We start from the raw sequence: 19,395 nt of genomic DNA on the forward strand, positions 1-19,395 counted from the left end.
TATAGGATGGATGTGTAATAGGATGGATGTGTAATATGATGGATCTGTAAAATGATGGACATGTCATAGGATGGATGTCTAATATGATGGACGTGTAATAGGATAGATGTGTAATTGGAAAGATGCGTAAAAGGATGGATGTATAATAGGATGGATGCATAATATGATAGATGTGTAATATGATGGATGTTAAAAATTATTGATGTGTAATAGGATGGATGTGTAACATGATGGATGTGTAATATGGTGGATGTGTAATAGAATGGATGGGTAATAGGATGGATGTGCTATAGGATGGATGTGTAATAGGATGGATGCGTAATATGATGGATGTGTAATATTCTGGATGCGTAATAGAATGGATGTGTAATATGATGGATGTCTAATTGGACGGATGTATAATATGACGGATGTGTAATGGGAAAGATGTGTAAAAGGATGGATGTGCAAAAGGATGGATGTATAATATGATGGATGTGCAATATGATGGATCGGTAATAGGATGGATGTGTAATATGATGGATGAGAAATGGGATGGATGTGTAATATGATGGATGTGTAATATGATGGATGTGTAATAGGGTGCATGTGTAATAGGAGGGATTTGTAATAGGATTGATGTGTAATAGGATGGATGTCTAATATGATGGATGTGTAATTTTATGGATGTGTAATATGATGGATGTGTAATAGGATGGACGGGTAATAGGATGAATGTGCTCGTGGATGGATCTGTAATAGAATGGATGTGTAATATGATGGATGTGCAATCGGATGGATGTGTAAGATGATGGATGTGTGATAGGATGGATCGGGAATAGGATTGATGTGTAATATGATGGATGAGTAATTGGGTGGATGTGTAATATGATGGATGTGTAACATGATGGATGTGTAATAGAATGGATGTGTAATTTGATGGATGTATAATATGATGGATGTGTACTACGATGGATGTATAATAGGATAGATGTGAAATAAGATGGATGTGATATAGGATGGATGTGTAATAGGATGGATGTGTAATATGATGGATGTGTAAAATGATGGACGTGTAATAGGATGGATGTCTAATATGATGGACGTGTAATAGGATGGATGTGTAATTGGAAAGATGTGTAAAAGGATGGATGTGTCATAGGATTGATGCATAACATGATGGATGTGTAATATGATGGATGTTTAAAATTATTGATGTGTAATAGGATGGATGTGTAACATGATGGATGTGTAATATGGTGGATGTGTAATAGGATGGATGTGTAATATGATGGATGTACTATAGGATAGATGTGTAATAGGATGGATGCGTAATATGATGGATGCGTAATATGCTGGATGCGTAATAGAATGGATGTGTAATATGATGGATGTATAATAGGATGGATGTATAATATGATGGATGTGTAATATGATGAAAGTGTAATAGGATGGATGTGCAATAAGATGACGGTGTAATATAATGGATGTGTAATAGGATGGATGTGCAATAGTATGGATGTGTAATATGATGGAAGTGTAATAGGATCGATGTGCAATAGGATCGATGTGTAATATGATGGATGTGTAATAGGATGGATGTGTATTATGATGGATGTGTAATATGATGGATACGTAATAGGATGGATGTGTCATATGATGGATGTGTAATAGGATGTATGTATAATGTGATGGATGTGTAATATGAAGAAAGTGTAATAGGATGGATGTGGAAAATGATGGATGTGTAATACGATGGCGGTGCAATATGATGGATGTGTAATATGACGCATGTGTAATGTGATGGATGTGTAATAAGATGATGGTGTAATATAATGGATGTGTAATAGGATGGATGTGCAATAGTATGGATGTGTAATAGGATGGATGTGTAATAGGATAGATGTATAATATGATGGATGTGCAATAGGATGAGTGTGAAATAGAATGGATGTGTAATCGGATGGATGTGCAATAGAACAGATATTTAATAGGATGGATGTGTAATATGATGGATTTGTAACATGATGGACGTGTAATAGTGTGCATGTGTAATAGGAGGGATTTGTAATAGGATTGATGTGTAATAGGATGGATGTCTAATATGATGGATGTGTAATTTGATGGATGTGTAAGATGATGGATGTGTGATAGGATGGATTGGGAATAGGATTGATGTGTAATATGATGGATGAGTAATTGGGTGGATGTGTAATATGATGGATGTGTAATATGATGGATGTGTACTACGATGGATGTATAATATGATGGATGTGTAATAAGATGGATGTGATATAGGATGGATGTGTAATAGGATGGATGTGTAATATGATGGATCTGTAAAATGATGGACGTGTCATAGGATGGATGTCTAATATGATGGACGTGTAATAGGATAGATGTGTAATTGGAAAGATGCGTAAAAGGATGGATGTGTAAGAGGATGGATGCATAACATGATGGATGTGTAATATGATGGATGAGTAATAGGATGGATGTGTAATAGGATGGATGCATAATATGATGGATGTGCAATATGATGGATCGGTAATAGGATGGATGTGTAATATGATGGATGAGTAATCGGATGGATGTGTAATATGATGGATGTGTAACATGATGGATGTGTAATAGGGTGCATGTGTAATTGGAGGGATTTGTAATAGGATTGATGTGTAATAGGATGGATGTCTAATATGATGGATGTGTAATTTGATGGATGTGTAAGATGATGGATGTGTGATAGGATGGATTGGGAATAGGATTGATGTGTAATATGATGGATGAGTAATTGGGTGGATGTGTAATATGATGGATGTGTAATATGATGGATGTGTACTACGATGGATGTATAATATGATGGATGTGTAATAAGATGAATGTGATATAGGATGGATGTGTAATAGGATGGATGTGTAATATGATGGATCTGTAAAATGATGGACGTGTCATAGGATGGATGTCTAATATGATGGACGTGTAATAGGATAGATGTGTAATTGGAAAGATGCGTAAAAGGATGGATGTATAATAGGATGGATGCATAATATGATAGATGTGTAATATGATGGATGTTAAAAATTATTGATGTGTAATAGGATGGATGTGTAACATGATGGATGTGTAATATGGTGGATGTGTAATAGAATGGATGTGTAATAGGATGGATGTGCTATAGGATGGATGTGTAATAGGATGGATGCATAATATGATGGATGTGTAATATTCTGGATGCATAATAGAATGGGTGTGTAATATGATGGATGTCTAATTGGACGGATGTATAATATGACGGATGTGTAATGGGAAAGATGTGTAAAAGGATGGATGTGCAAAAGGATGGATGTATAATATGGTGGATGTGCAATATGATGGATCGGTAATAGGATGGATGTGTAATATGATGGATGAGTAATGGGATGGATGTGTAATATGATGGATGTGTAATATGATGGATGTGTAATAGGGTGCATGTGTAATAGGAGGGATTTGTAATAGGATTGATGTGTAATAGGATGGATGTCTAATATGATGGATGTGTAATTTTATGGATGTGTAATATGATGGATGTGTAATAGGATGGACGGGTAATAGGATGGATGTGCTCGTGGATGGATCTGTAATAGAATGGATGTGTAATATGATGGATGTGCAATCGGATGGATGTGTAAGATGATGGATGTGTGATAGGATGGATCGGGAATAGGATTGATGTGTAATATGATGGATGAGTAATTGGGTGGATGTGTAACATGATGGATGTGTAACATGATGGATGTGTAATAGGATGGATGTGCAATTTGATGGATGTGTAATATGATGGATGTGTACTACGATGGATGTATAATAGGATAGATGTGAAATAAGATGGATGTGATATAGGATGGATGTGTAATAGGATGGATGTGTAATATGATGGATGTGTAAAATGATGGACGTGTAATAGGATGGATGTCTAATATGATGGACGTGTAATAGGATGGATGTGTAATTGGAAAGATGTGTAAAAGGATGGATGTGTCATAGGATTGATGCATAACATGATGGATGTGTAATATGATGGATGTTTAAAATTATTGATGTGTAATAGGATGGATGTGTAACATGATGGATGTGTAATATGGTGGATGTGTAATAGGATGGATGTGTAATATGATGGATGTACTATAGGATGGATGTGTAATAGGATGGATGCGTAATATGATGGATGCGTAATATGCTGGATGCGTAATAGAATGGATGTGTAATATGATGGATGTATAATAGGATGGATGTATAATATGATGGATGTGTAATATGATGAAAGTGTAATAGGATGGATGTGCAATAAGATGACGGTGTAATATAATGGATGTGTAATAGGATGGATGTGCAATAGTATGGATGTGTAATATGATGGAAGTGTAATAGGATCGATGTGCAATAGGATCGATGTGTAATATGATGGATGTGTAATATGATGGATACGTAATAGGATGGATGTGTCATATGATGGATGTGTAATAGGATGTATGTATAATGTGATGGATGTGTAATATGAAGAAAGTGTAATAGGATGGATGTGGAAAATGATGGATGTGTAATATGATGGCGGTGCAATATGATGGATGTGTAATATGACGCATGTGTAATGTGATGGATGTGTAATAAGATGATGGTGTAATATAATGGATGTGTAATAGGATGGATGTGCAATAGTATGGATGTGTAATAGGATGGATGTGTAATAGGATAGATGTATAATATGATGGATGTGCAATAGGATGAGTGTGTAATAGAATGGATGTGTAATCGGATGGATGTGCAATAGAACAGATATTTAATAGGATGGATGTGTAATATGATGGATTTGTAACATGATGGACGTGTAATAGTGTGCATGTGTAATAGGAGGGATTTGTAATAGGATTGATGTGTAATAGGATGGATGTCTAATATGATGGATGTGTAATTTGATGGATGTGTAAGATGATGGATGTGTGATAGGATGGATTGGGAATAGGATTGATGTGTAATATGATGGATGAGTAATTGGGTGGATGTGTAATATGATGGATGTGTAATATGATGGATGTGTACTACGATGGATGTATAATATGATGGATGTGTAATAAGATGGATGTGATATAGGATGGATGTGTAATAGGATGGATGTGTAATATGATGGATCTGTAAAATGATGGACGTGTCATAGGATGGATGTCTAATATGATGGACGTGTAATAGGATAGATGTGTAATTGGAAAGATGCGTAAAAGGATGGATGTGTAAGAGGATGGATGCATAATATGATGGATGTGTAATATGATGGATGTTAAAAATTATTGATATGTAATAGGATGGATGTGTAACATGATGGATGTGTAATATGGTGGATGTGTAATAGGATGGATACGTAATAGGATGGATGTGCTATAGGATGGATGTGGAATAGGATGGATGCATAATATGATGGATGTGTAATATTCTGGATGCGTAATAGAATGGATGTTTAATATGATGGATGTGTAATAGGGTGCATGTGTAATAGGAGGGATTTGTAATAGGATTGATGTGTAATAGGATGGATGTCTAATATGATGGATGTGTAATTTGATGGATGTGTAATATGATGGATGTGTAATAGGATGGATGGGTAATAGGATGGATGTGCTCGTGGATGGATCTGTAATAGAATGGATGTGTAATACGATGGATGTGCAATCGGATGGATGTGTAAGATGATGGATGTGTGATAGGATGGATCGGGAATAGGAATGATGTGTAATATGATGGATGAGTAATTGGGTGGATGTGTAATATGATGGATGTGTAACATGATGGATGTGTAATAGGATGGATGTGTAATTTGATGGATGTGTACTACGATGGATGTGTACTACGATGGATGTATAATAGGATAGATGTGAAATAAGATGGATGTGATATAGGATGGATGTGTAATAGGATGGATGTGTAATATGATGGATGTGTAAAATGATGGACGTGTAATAGGATGGATGTCTAATATGATGGACGTGTAATAGGATGGATGTGTAATTGGAAAGATGTGTAAAAGGATGGATGTGTCATAGGATGGATGCATAACATGATGGATGTGTAATATGATGGATGTTTAAAATTATTGATGTGTAATAGGATGGATGTATAACATGATGGATGTGTAATATGGTGGATGTGTAATAGGATGGATGTGTAATAGGATGGATGCATAATATGATGAATGCGTAATATGCTGGATGCGTAATAGAATGGATGTGTAATATGATGGATGTATAATAGGATGGATGTATAATATGATGGATGTGTAATATGATGAAAGTGTAATAGGATGGATGTGCAATAGGATGACGGTGTAATATAATGGATGTGTAATAGGATGGATGTGCAATAGTATGGATGTGTAATAGATGGAAGTGTAATAGGATCGATGTGCAATAGGATCGATGTGTAATATGATGGATGTGTAATAGGATGGATGTGTATTATGATGGATGTGCAATAGGATGAATGCATAATATGATGGATGTGTAATATGATGGATACGTAATAGGATGGATGTGTAATATGATGGATGTGTAATAGGATGTATGTATAATGTGATGGATGTGTAATATGATGAAAGTGTAATAGGATGGATGTGGAAAATGATGGATGTGTAATATGATGGCGGTGCAATATGATGGATGTGTAATATGACGCATGTGTAATGTGATGGATGTGTAATAAGATGATGGTGTAATATAATGGATGTGTAATAGGATGGATGTGCAATAGTATGGATGTGTAATAGGATGGATGTGTAATAGGATAGATGTATAATATAATGGATGTGTAATAGGATGAGTGTGTAATAGAATGGATGTGAAATAGGATGGAAGTGTAATCGGATGGATGTGTAATAGTATCGATGTGTAATATGATGGATGTGTAATAGGATGAGTGTGTAATAGGATGGAAGTGTAATCGGATGGATGTGTAATAGTATCGATGTGTAATATGATGGATGTGTAATAGGATGAGTGTGTAATAGAATGGATGTGCAATAGTATGGATGTGTAATATGATGATGTGTAATTGGATGGATGTACAAGATGATGGATGTGTAATAGGATGGATGTGTAACAGGATGGATTTGGAATAGGATTGATGTGTAATAGAATGAATGTTTAATAGGATGGATGTGTAATTTGATGGATGTGTAATAGGATGGATGTGCAATATGATGAATGTGAAATATGATGGATGTGTACTACGATGGATGTATAATAGGATGGATGTGTAATAAGATGGATGTGTTATAGGATGGATGTGCTATAGGATGGATCTGTAATAGAATGTATGTGCAATATGAAGGATGTGCAATGGGATGAATGTGTAAGATGATGGATGTTTGATAGGATGGATCGGGAATTGGATGGATGTGTAATATGATGGATGAGTAATTGGGTGGATGTGTAATATGATGTATGTGTAATATGATGGATGTGTAATAGGATGGATGTGTAATATGATCGATGTGAAATATAATGGATGTGTACTGCGATGGATGTATAATAGGATGGATGTGCAACAAGATGGATGTGTTATAGGATGGATGTGTAATGGGATGGATGTGTAATATGATGGACGTGTAATAGGATGGCTGTGTAATTGGATAGATGTGTAAAAGGATGGATGTGTAATAGGATGGATGCATAATATGATGGATGTGCAATATGATGGAACGGTAATAGGATGGCTGTGTAATTGGATAGATGTGTAAAAGGATGGATGTGTAATAGGATGGATGCATAATATGATGGATGTGCAATATGATGGAACGGTAATAGGATGGATGTGTAATATGCTGGATGAGTAATGGGATGGATGTGTAATAGGATGGATGCATTATATGATGGATGGGCAATATGATGGATCGGTAATAGGATGGATGTGTAATATGATGGATGTGTAACATGATGGATGTGTAATAGGGTGCATGTGTAATAGGAGGGATTTGTAATAGGATTGATGTGTAATAGGATGGATGTCTAATATGATGGATGTGCAATTTGATGGATGTGTAAGATGATGGATGTGTGATAGGATGGATCGGTAATAGGATGGATGTGTAATATGATGGATGTGTAATACGATGGATGTGTAATAGGATGGCTGTGTAATATGATGGATGTGTAATATGATGGATATGTACTACGATGGATGTATAATATGATGGATGTGTAATAAGATGAATGTGAAAAAGGATGGATGTGTAATAGGATGGATGTGTAATATGATGGATCTGTAAAATGATGGACGTGTCATTGGATGGATGTCTAATATGATGGACGTGTAATAGAGAGATACTGCCTCACCCTTTCGCTGACACTATGTGATAGGTGAGTGTAGGATAGATACTGCCTCTCTCATTCTCTGACACTATGTGACAGATGAGTGTTGGATAGATACTGCCTCTCTCATTCTCTGACACTATTTGACAGGTGAGTGTAGGATAGCTACTGACTCTCTCATTCTCTGACAATATGTGACAGTTGAGTGTACGTTAGATACTGCCTCTCTCTCTCTGACACTATGTAACAGGTGATTGCAGGATAGATCCTGTCACTGACATTCTCTGACACGATGTGACAGGTGAGTGTTGGATAAATACTGCTTCTCTCACTCTGACACTATGTGAGAGGTGAGTGTCGGATAGATCCTGCCACTCACATTCTCTGACACTATGTGACACATGAGTGTTGGATAGATACTGCTTATCTCAGTCGCTGATATTATGTGACAGGTGAGTGTTGGACAGATACCGCCTCTCTCATTCTCTGACACGATGTGATAGGTGAGTGTAGGGTAGATGCTGCCTCTCTCACTCTCTGACACTATGTGACAGGTGAGTGTAGGATAGATAGAGCCTCACTCATTCGCTGACAATATGTGACAGGTGAGTGTAGGATAGACTCTGCCTCTCTCATTTGCTGATGTTATGTGACAGGTGAGTGTTGGATAGATACTGCTTCTCTCATTCTCTGACACTATGTGACAGGTGAGTGTAGGATGGATACTGCCTCTCTCATTCTCTGACACTATGTGACAGGTGAGTGTAGGATAGATACTGCCTCTCTTATTCTCTGACAATATGTGACAGGTGAGTGTAGGATAGATACTGCCTCTCTCATTCTCTGACACTATATGACAGGCGAGTGTTGGAGAGATACTGCCTCTCTCATTCTCTGACACGATGTGACAGGTGAGTGTTGGATAAATACAGCCTCCCTCATTCTCTGACACTGTGACAGTTGAGTGTTGGATACATACTGCCTCTGTCAATCTTTGATACTATGTGACATGTGAGTGTTGGATAGATACTGCCTCTCTCATTCTCTGATACTATGTGACAGGTGAGTGCTGGATTGATACTGCCTCTCTCATTCTCTGACACTATTTGACAGGTGAGTGTTGGATAGATACAGCCTCTCTCATTCTCTGACACTGTGACAGTTGTGTATAGGATAGATACTGCCTCTCTCATTCTCTGATACTAAGTGACAGGTGAGTGTTGGAGAGATACTGCCTCTCTCATTCGCTGACACTATGTGACAGGTGAGTGTGGGATAGATACTGCCTCTCTCATTCTCTGACAATATGTGACAGGTGAGTGTGGGAGAGATACTGCCTCTCTCATTCTCTGACACTATGATACAGGCGAGTGTTGGAGAGATACTGCCTCTCTCATTCGCTCATACTATGTAACAGGTGAGTGTGTTATCGATACTGCCACTCTCATTCTCTGACACTATGTTACAGGTGAGTACAGGATAGATGCGGCCTCTCTCAATCTCTGACACTATGTGACAGGTGAGTGTAGGATAGATACTGCCTCCCTCATTCTCTGACAATATGTGACAGGTGAGTGTAGGATAGATACTGCCTCTCTCATTCGCTGACACTATGTGACAGGTGAGTGTCGGATAGATACTGCCTCTCCAATTCACTGACACGATGTGACAGGTGAATGTTGGATAGATACAGCCTCTCTCATCCTCTGACACTGTGACAGTTGAGTGTAGGATAGATACTGCCTCTCTCATTCTCTGATATTCAGTGACAGGTGAGTGTTGGAGAGATACTGCCTCTCTCTTTCGCTTACACTATGTGACAGGTGAGTGTAGGATAGATACTGCCTCTCTCATTCTCTGACCCTATGTGACAGATGAGTGTTGGAGAGATACTGCCTCTCTCATTCTCTGACACTATTTGACAGGTGAGTGTAGGATAGATACTGACTCTCTCATACTCTGACAATACGTGACAGGTGAGTGTTGGATAAATACTGCTTCTCTCATTCTCTGACACTATGTGACAGGTGAGTGTAGGATAGATACTGCCTCTCTCATTCTCTGACACTATTTGACAGGTGAGTGTAGGATAGATACTGACTCTCTCATTCTCTGACAATATGTGACAGGTGAGTGTTTGATAGTTTCTGCCATTCTCATTCTCTGACACTATGTGACAGGTGGGTGTGGATAGATACTGCATCTCTCATTCCCGGATACCAAGTGACAGGTGAGTGTTGGATAGCTACAGCCTCTCTCATTCTCTGAGACTGTGACAGTTGAGTGTTGGATACATACTGCCTCTGTCAATCTCTGAAACTGTGTGACAGGTGAGTGTTGGATAGAGACTGCCTCTCTCATTTTCTGACACGATGTGACAGGTGAGTGCTGGATTGATACTGCCTCTCTCATTCTCTGACACTATGTGACAGGTGAGTGTAGGATAGATACTGCCTCTCTCATTCACTGACACGATGTGACAGGTGAGTGTTGGATAGATACAGCCTCTCCCATTCACTGACACTGTGACAGTTGAGTGTCGGATAGATACTGCCTCTCTCATTCTCTGATACTCAGTGACAGGTGAGTGTTGGAGAGATACTGCCTCTCTCATTCTCTGACAATATGTGACAGTTGAGTGTAGGATAGATACTGCCTCTCTCTCATTCTCTGACACTATGTAACACGTGATTGTAAGATAGATCCTACCACTCACATTCTCTGACACTATGTGACAGGTGAGTGTAGAATAGATACTGCCTCCCTCATTCTCTGACACTATGTGACAGGTGAGTGTAGGATAGATACTGCCTCTCTCATTCGCTCATATTATGTGACAGGTGAGTTTTCGATAGATACTGCCTCTCTCATTCTCTGACACAATGTGATAGGTGAATGTAGGATAGATGCTGCCTCTCTCATTCTCAGACACTATATGACAGGTGAGTGTAGGACAGATACTGCCTCTCTCATTCTCTGACAATATGTGACAGATGAATGTAGGATAGATACTGCCTCTCTCATTCCCTGACTCCATGTGACAGGTGGGTGTTGGATCGATACGGCATCTCTCATGACTGGACACCAAGTGACAGGTGAGTGTTGGATAGATACAGCCTCTCTCATTCTCTGAGACTGTGACAGGTGAGTGTTGGGTAGATACAGCCTCTCTCATTCTTTGATACTGTGACAGTTGAGTGCAGGATAGATACTGCCTCTCTCATTCTCTGATACTCATTGACAGGTGAGGGTTGGAGAGATACTGCCTCTCCCTTTCGCTGACACTATGTGATAGGTGAGTGCAGGATAGATACTGCCTCTCTCATTCGCTGATATTATGTGACAGGTGAGTGTTTGATAGTTGCTGCATCTCTCATTCCCGGATACCAAGTGACAGGTGAGTGTTGGATAGCTACAGCCTCTCTCATTCTCTGAGACTGTGACAGTTGAGTGTTGGATAGATACTGACTCTGTCAATCTCTGCTGTGTAACAGGTGAGTGTTGGATAGAGACTGCCTCTCGCATTTTCTGACACGATGTGACAGGCGAGTGCTGGATAGATACTGCCTCTCTCATTCTCTAATACTCAGTGACAGGTGAGTGTAGAATAGATACTGCCTCCCTCATTCTCTGACACTATGTGACAGGTGAGTGTAGGATAGATACTGCCTCTCTCATTCGCTGATATTATGTGACAGGTGAGTTTTCGATAGATACTGCCTCTCTCATTCTCTGACACTATGTGATAGGTGAATGTAGGATAGATGCTGCCTCTCTCATTCTCTGACACTATATGACAGGTGAGTGTAGGATAGATACTGCCTCTCTCATTCTCTGACAATATGTGAAAGATGAATGTAGGATAGATACTGCCTCTCTCATTCCCTGACTCCATGTGTCAGGTGGGTGTTGGATAGATACTGCATCTCTCATGACCGGACACAAAGTGACAGGTGAGTGTTGGATAGATACAGCCTCTCTCATTCTTTGACACTGTGACAGTTGAGTGCAGGATAGATACTGCCTCTCTCATTCTCTGATACTCATTGACAGGTGAGGGTTGGAGCGATACTGCTTCTCCCTTTCGCTGACACTATGTGATAGGTGAGTGCAGGATAGATACTGCCTCTCTCATTTTGTGACACTATGTGACAGATGAGTGTTGGATAGATACTGCCTCTCTCATTCTCTGACACTATTTGACAGGTGAGTGTAGGATAGATAATGACTCTCTCATTCTCTGACACAATGTAACAGGTGAGTGTTGGGTAAATACTGCTTCTCTCATTCTCTGACACTATGTGACAGGTGAGTGTTGGATAGATCCTGCCACTCACATTCTCTGACACTATGTGACACGTGAGTGTTGGATAGATAATGCTTCTCTCATTCTCTGACACTATGTGATAAGTGAGTGTAGGGTAGATGCTGCCTCTCTCATTCTGTGACACTATGTGACAGGTGAGTGTAGGATTGATAGAGCCTCTCTCTTTCTCTGACAATATGTGACAGGTGAGTGTTGGATAGATACTGCCTCTCTCATTCTCTGACACTCTGTGATAGGTGAGTGTAGGGTAGATGCTGCCTCTCTCATTCTCTGACACTATGTGACAGGTGAGTGTAGGATAGATAGAGCCTCTCTCATTCTCACACAATATGTGACAGGTGAGTGTTGGACACATACAGCCTCTCTCATTCTCTGACACTGTGACAGTTGAGTGCAGGATAGATACTGCCTCTCTCATTCTCTCACACTCTGTGACAGGTGAGTTTAGGATAGATACTGTCTCTCTAATTCACTGACAACATGTGACAGGTGAGTGTTGGATAGATACAGCCTCTCTCATTCTCTGACACTGTGACAGTTGAGTGCAGGATAGATACTGCCTCTCTCATTCTCTGATACTCATTGACAGGTGAGTGTTGGAGAGATACTGCCAATCCCTTTCGCTGACACTATGTGATAGGTGAGTGCAGGATAGATACTGCCTCTCTCATTTTCTGACACTATGTGACAGATGAGTGTTGGATAGATACTGCCTCTCTCATTCTCTGACACTATTTGACAGGTGAGTGTAGGATAGATACTGACTCTCTCATTCTCAGACAAAATGTGACATTTGAGTGTACGATTGATACTGCCTCTCTCATTCTCTGACACAATGTAACAGGTGATTGTAGGATAGATCCTGCCACTGACATTCTCTGACACTATGTGACAGGTGAGTGTTGGGTAAATACTGCTTCTCTCATTCTCTGACACTATGTGACAGCTGAGTGTTGGATAGATCCTGCCACTCACATTCTCTGACACTATGTGACACGTGAGTGTTGGATAGATAATGCTTTTCTCATTCTATGACACTATGTGATCGGTGAGTGTAGGGTAGATGCTGCCTCTCTCATTCTGTGACACTATGTGACAGGTGAGTGTAGGATAGATACTGCCTCTCTCATTCGCTGATATTATGTGACAGGTGAGTGTTGGATAGATACTGCCTCTCTCATTCTCTGACACTATGTGATAGATGAGTGTAGGGTAGATGCTGCCTCTCTCATTCTCTGACACTATGTGACAGGTGAGTGTAGGATAGATACTGCCTCTCTCATTCGCTGGTATTATGTAACAGGTGAGTGTTGGATAGATACTGCTTCTCTCATTCTCAGACACTATGTGATAGGTGAGTGTAGGGTAGATGCTGCCTCTCTCATTCTATGACACTATGTGACAGGTGAGTGTAGGTTAGGTACTGCCACTCTCATTCTCTGACAATATGTGACAGGTGAGTGTAGGATAGATAGTGCCTCTCTCATTCTCTGACACTATGTGACAGGCGAGTGTTGGAGAGATACTGCCTCTCTCATTCGCTGACACTATGTAACAGGTGTGTGTAGGATAGATACTGCCACTCTCATTCTCTGACACTATGTGACAGGTGAGTGTTGGATAGATACTGCCTCTCTCATTCTCTGACACTAAATGACAGGTGAGTGTTGGATTGATACTGCCTCTCTCATTCTCTGACACGATGTGACAGGTGAGTGTTGGATAGATACAGCCTATCTCATTCTCTGACACTGTGACAGTTGAGTGTTGGATACATACTGCCTCTGTCATTCTTTGATACTGTGTGACATGTGAGTGTTGGATAGATACTGCTTCTCTCATTCTCTGACACTATGTGATAGGTGAGTGTTGGAGAGATACTGCCTCTCTCATTCGCTGACACTATGTGACAGGTGAGTGTGGGATAGATACTGCCTCTCTCAATCTCTGACACTATGTGATAGGTGAGTGTCGGAGAGATACTGCCTCTCTCATTCTCTGATACTATGTTACAGGCGAGTGTTGGAGAGATACCGCCTCTCTCATTTACTCACACTATGTAACAGGTGAGTGTGGGATCGATACTGCCACTCTCATTCTCTGACACTAAGTGACAGGTGAGTGTTGGATCGATACTGCTTCTCTCATTCTCTGACACTATGTGACAGGTGAGTGCAGGATCGATGCTGCCTCTCTCATTCTCTGACACTAAATGACAGGTGAGTGTTGGATTGATTCTGCGTTTCTCCTTCTCTGACACGATGTGACAGGTGAGTGTTGGATAGATACAGCCTCCCTCATTCTCTGACACTGTGACAGTTGAGTGTTGGATACATACTGCCTCTCTCATTCATTGATACTGTGTGACAGATGAGTGTGAGATAGATACTGCCTCTCTCATTCTCTGATACTATGTGACAGGTGAGTGCTGGATTGATACTGCCTCTCTCATTCTCAGAAACTATATCACAGGAGAGTGTAGGATAGATACTGCCTCTCTAATTCTCTGACACTGTGACAGTTGAGTGTTGGATACATACTGCCTCTGTCATTCTTTGATACTGTGTGACATGTGAGTGTTGGATAGAAATTGCCCCTCTCATTCTCTGACACGATGTTACAGGCGCGTGTTGGGGAGATACTGCCTCTCTCATTCGCTCACACTATGTAACAGGTGAGTGTGGGATCGACACTGCCACTCTCATTCTCTGACACTATGTGACAGGTGAGTGTTGGATAGATACTGCCTCTCTCATTCTCTGAATTTATGTGACACGCGAGTGTAGGATAGATGCTGCCTCTCTCATTCTCTGACACTATGTGACAGGTGAGTGTAGGATAGATACTGCCTCCCTCATTCTCTGACAATATGTGACAGGTGAGTGTTGGATAGATGCTGCCTCTCTCATTCTCTGACACTATGTGACAGGTGAGTGTTGGATAGATACTGCCTCTCTCATTCTCTGACACTATGTGACAGGTGAGTGTTGGATAGTTGCTTCCATTCTCATTCTCTGACACTATGTGACAGGTGGGTGTTGGATAGATACTGCATCTCTCAATCTCTGACAATATGTGATATGTGAGTGTCGGATAGATAGTGCCTCTCTCATTCTCTGATACGATGTGACAGGTGAGTGTTGGATAGATACTGTCTCTCTCATTCTCTGACTCCATGTGACAGGTGAATGTTGGATAGATACTGCCTCTCTCATTCTCTGACACTATGTGACAGGTGAGTATTGGATAGATACTGTTTCTCTCATTCTCTGACACTATGTGACAGGTGAGTGTTGGATAGTTGCTTCCATTCTCATTCTCTGACACTATGTGACAGGTGGGTGTTGGATCGATACTGCATCTCTCATTCCCGGATACCAAGTGACAGGTGAGTGTTGGATACATACAGCCTCTCTCATTCTCTGAGTCTGTGACAGTTGAGTGTTGGATACATACTGCCTCTGTCATTCTCTGAAACTTTGTGACAGGTGAGTGTTGGATAGAGACTGCCTCTCTCATTCTCTGACACTATGTGACAGGTGAGTGTTGGATTGATAATGCCTCTCTCATTCTCTGAAACTATGTGACAGGTGAATGTTGGATAGATGATGCCTCTCTCATTCTCTGACCCTATGTGACAGGTGAGTGTTGGATTGATACTGCTTCTCTCAATCTCTGACACTATCTGACATGTGAGTGTAAGATAGATAGTGCCTCTCTCATTCTGTGATACGATGTGACAGGTGAGTGTTGGATAGATACTGCCTCTCTCATTCTCTGACTCCATGTGACAGGTGAATGATGGATAGATACTGCTTCTCTCATTCTCTGACACTATGTGGCAGGTGAGTGTTGGATAGATACTGTCTCGCTCATTCTCTGACACTATGTGACAGGTGAGTGTTTGATATTTGCTGCCATTCTCATTCTCTGACACTATGTGACAGGTGGGTGTTGGATAGATACTGCATCTCTCATTACCGGATACCAAGTGACAGTTTAGTGTTGGATAGTACAGCCTCTCTCATTCTCTGAGACTGTGACAGTTGAGTGTTGGATACATACTGCCTCTGTCATTCTCTGAAACTGTGTGACAGGTGAGTGTTGGATAGAGACTGCCTCTCTCATTCTCTGACATGATGTGACAGGTGAGTGCTGGATTGATACTGCCTCTCTCATTCTCTGACACTATGTGACAGGTGAGTGTGGGATAGATACTGCCTCTCTCAATCTCTGAAACTATGTGACAGGTGAGTGTAGGATAGATACTGCTTCTCTCATTCTCTGACAATATGTGACAGGTGAGTGTCGGAGAGATACTGCCTCTCTCATTCTCTGATACTATGTTACAGGCGAGTGTTGGAGAGATACCGCCTCTCTCATTCACTCACACTATGTAACAGGTGAGTGTGGGATCGATACTGCCACTCTCATTCTCTGACACTATGTGACAGGTGAGTGTTGGATCGATACTGCCTCTCTCATTCTCTGACACTCTGTGACAGGTGAGTGCAGGATCGATGCTGCCTCTCTCATTCTCTGACACTAAATGACAGGTGAGTGTTGGATTGATACTGCGTTTCTCATTCTCTGACACGATGTGACAGGTGAGTGTTGGATAGATACAGCCTCCCTCATTCTCTGACACTGTGACAGTTGAGTGTTGGATACATACTGCCTCTCTCATTCATTTATACTGTGTGACAGATGAATGTGAGATAGATACTGCCTCTCTCATTCTCTGATACTATGTGACAGGTGAGTGCTGAATTGATACTGCCTCTCTCATTCTCAGAAACTATTTGACAGGTGAGTGTAGGATAGATACTGCCTCTCTAATTCTCTGACACTGTGACAGTTGAGTGTGGGATAGATACTGCCTCTCTCATTCATTGATACTGTGTGACAGATGAATGTGAGATAGATACTGCCTCTCTCAATCTCTGACACTATGTGACAGATGAGTGTAGGATAGATCCTGTCACTGACATTCTCTGACACTATGTGACAGGTGAGTGTTGGGTAAATACTGCTTTTCTCATTCTCTGACACTATGTGACACGTGAGTGTTGGATAGATACTGCCTCTCTCATTCGCTGATATTATGTGACAGGTGAGTGTTGGATAGATACTGCCTCTCTCATTCTCTGACACTATATGATAGGTGAGTGTAGGGTAGATGCTGCCTCTCTCATTCTCTGACACTATGTGACAGGTGAGTGTAGGATAGATAGAGCCTCTCTCATTCTCTGACAATATGTGACAGGTGAGTGTAGGATAGATACTGCCTCTCTCATTCGCTGGTATTATGTGACAGGTGAGTGTTGGATAGATACTGCTTCTCTCATTCTCAGACACTATGTGATAGGTGAGTGTAGGGTAGATGCTGCCTCTCTCATTCTATGACACTATGTGACAGGAGAGTGTAGGTTCGATACTGCCTCTCTCATTCTCTGACAATATGTGACAGGTGAGTGTAGGATAGATAGTGCCTCTCTCATTCTCTGACACTATGTGACAGGCGAGTGTTGGAGAGATACTGCCTCTCTCATTCTCTGACACTGTGACAGTTGAGTGTTGGATACATACTGCCGCTCTCATTCATTGATACTGTGTGACAGATGAGTGTGAGATAGATACTGCCTCTCTCATTCTCTGATACTATGTGACAGGTGAGTGCTGGATTGATACTGCCTCTCTCATTCTCAGAAACTATATGACAGGTGAGTGTAGGATAGATACTGCCTCTCTAATTCTCTGACACTGTGATGGTTGAGTGTCGGATAGATACTGCCTAGACCATTCTCTGATACGAAGTGACAGGTGAGTGTTGGAGAGATACTGCCTCTCTCATTCGCTGACACTATGTGACAGGTGAGTGTTGGATAGATACTGCCTCTCTCAATCTCTGACACTATGTGACAGGTGAGTGTAGGATAGATACTGCCTCTCTCATTCTCTGACAATCTGTGACACGTGAGTGTAGGATAGAAATTGCCACTCTCATTCTCTGACACGATGTTACAGGCGAGTGTTGGGGAGATACTGCCTCTCTCATTCGCTCACACTATGTAACAGGTGAGTGTGGGATCGACACTGCCACTCTCATTCTCTGAATGTATGTGACAGGTGAGTGTAGCATAGATGCTGCCTCTCTCATTCTCTGACACTATGTGACAGGTGAGTGTAGGATAGATACTGCCTCCCTCATTCTCTGACAATATGTGACAGGTGAGTGTTGTATAGATGCTGCCTCTCTCATTCTCTGACCCTATGTGACAGGTGAGTATTGGATAGATACTGTTTCTCTCATTCTCTGACACTATGTGACAGGTGAGTGTTGGATAGTTGCTGCCATTCTCATTCTCTGACACTATGTGACAGGTGGGTGTTGGATAGATACTGCATCTCGCAATCTCTGACAATATGTGACATGTGAGTGTCGGATAGATAGTGCCTCTCTCATTCTCTGATACGATGTGACAGGTGAGTGTTGGATAGATACTGTCTCTCTCATTCTCTGACTCCATGTGACAGGTGAATGTTGGATAGATACTGTTTCTCTCATTCTCTGACACTATGTGACAGGTGAGTGTTGGATAGTTGCTGCCATTCTCATTCTCTGACACTATGTGACAAGGGAGTGTTTGATAGTTGCTGCCATTCTCATTCTCTGACACTATGTGACAGGTGGGTGTTGGATAGATACTGCATCTCTCATTACCGGATACCAAGTGACAGGTTAGTGTTGGA

The sequence above is a fragment of the Pristiophorus japonicus genome, chromosome 27 (assembly GCF_044704955.1).
Source record: "Pristiophorus japonicus isolate sPriJap1 chromosome 27, sPriJap1.hap1, whole genome shotgun sequence".
NCBI lineage: Eukaryota > Metazoa > Chordata > Chondrichthyes > Pristiophoridae > Pristiophorus > Pristiophorus japonicus.